General features: G+C 41.3%; 1 pseudogene; it reads right to left on the bottom strand.

Annotated features, from left to right (window-relative positions):
• Positions 1-299: 299 nt before the first annotated feature.
• LOC114087589 (small ribosomal subunit protein eS4-like) lies at positions 300-1,133 on the bottom strand (annotated as a pseudogene).
• Between the last annotated feature and the right edge of the window lie 736 nt (positions 1,134-1,869).

The raw sequence follows: 1,869 nt of genomic DNA, 5'->3' as shown, positions 1-1,869 counted from the left end.
GGAAAGTGATAGACAGTCATAGTCATAGGACAATACAGCTTGGAGGGTCACCTGTTGTTTGCCTGGTTGTTACTGCTCTCAGGAGTGACCCCAACTCTTCAGAAGATGTCAAACAGAAGACAGATAATTATACAAATCTGTCCAAAAGTAGGTGGTTAGGAGATTCAAGCATCAGGTAAAGAGATGGATGGAGGAGAATCATGAATTCTTTCTTTTTTTTTTTTTTTTTCAATTCATCCTGCTACATTTTCTTTAATTAAGTACAAAGACCTCTACTCTCTAGGCATATCAACTAGAGACCATTTATTTCACCCACTGCTCTGTTTGGCAGCCAGTCTCTTGTCTCTCTCTTCAGCAATGGTGAGTCGGATTCCTTTTACTTGGGGAAGAGAAATCCATGGTTTGTTGCCTTTGCCAATAACAAAAATGTTGGAGAGCCAGGTGGCAAAGCTGTTGCCATTAAAAGCTGTTGCCATTGGCATTTTTCACACAAACCATGTCAAAAGAGCCAGGATGTCTCTCTCTGTTGGTAATCGCACCAATTCTTCCCACGTTAGCACCTCTGGTCACCATACACAGGTTACCAGTGTCAAACTTGATGAAATCAGTAATCTTGCCAGTCTCCAAATCAATCTGAATGGTACCATTCACCTTGATTAGGGAATCAGGATATCGAATGGTTCCTGCATCATGAGTCACCAGACGAGGGATTCCTTTTGTGCCCACGAATATCTTTCTCACTTTGCACAACTTGTACTTGGCCTCCTCAAGTGTAATGCGATGAACAGCAAAACGACCCTTGGTGTCATAGATCAGACAGAAATTCTCTCCAGTCTTATCAATGCTGATGACATCCATAAAACCGGCGGGGTATGTTATATCGGTTCGGACTTTGCCATCAATCTTGATAAAGCGCTGCATGCAAGTCTTTTTTACTTCATCTTCTGTCAGGGCATACTTAAGTCTGTTCCTTAGAAAAATGATGAGAGGAAGACATTGTTTCAGCTTGTGGGGACCAGTGGATGGACAAGGAGCAAGCACACCAGTCAATTTATCCAGCATCCAATGCTTTGGAGCTGCTACCCGCTTCAGATGCTTCTTGGGACCACGAGCCATGGCTGCTCTAGGCACGGAAAGAGTGAATTCTTTCTTAATCTGATCATTATAGCTTTTCACTTTTTGTGCATGAGAGTGAATATAATATACAATACTCATATAGAAAAGTCCATAAATCGAACACCTGTGAAATCAACATGTGGGTCAAGAACAGAACAGGGCACTACAGAAGTCTCTCCACAACCCTTACCTATCACATGTCCAGATCCTGATTTTTTGTTTTTTTGAGGTAAATGCTTATTTTCTTGATAGATCTGTGCCCCAAGCATGGATATCAATCAGGTATGATTGCTTGTTTGTTTATAAGAATTCTTTAGTTGTAGATGGACACGATATCTTTATTTATTTTAATGTGGTGCCGAGGATCAAACCCTGTGCCTCACATGTGTGAGGCAAGTGCTCTACTACTGAGCCACAACCTCAGCCCTAATTTGTTTGTTTTTAACTTTTTTCATTTATACAGAATCATACACTTTAGTGCTTTGCTATATTTGTTCAACCTTACTTTTTTATTTTGGTACTGAGGATTGAACCCCGGGGCACTTAACCACTGAGCCACACTCCCAGCCCTTTTTATGTATTTTTTTTGGAGACAAGGTCTCCCTGAATTTCTTAGGGCCTTACAAAGTGGCTGAGGCTGCTTTTGAATTTGTGATCTTCCTGCCTTAGCCTCCTGAGTCACTGGGATTACAAACATGCACCACACCCAGCTCAACCTTACATTTCTAAGATTGACCTTTCATTCATTTTTTG

The sequence above is a fragment of the Marmota flaviventris genome, chromosome 3, assembly GCF_047511675.1.
Source record: "Marmota flaviventris isolate mMarFla1 chromosome 3, mMarFla1.hap1, whole genome shotgun sequence".
In the NCBI taxonomy this organism is placed as follows: Eukaryota; Metazoa; Chordata; class Mammalia; order Rodentia; family Sciuridae; genus Marmota; species Marmota flaviventris.
Note: the sequence above shows the minus strand (reverse complement) of the source record. Positions and strands in the feature narration are given on the sequence as shown.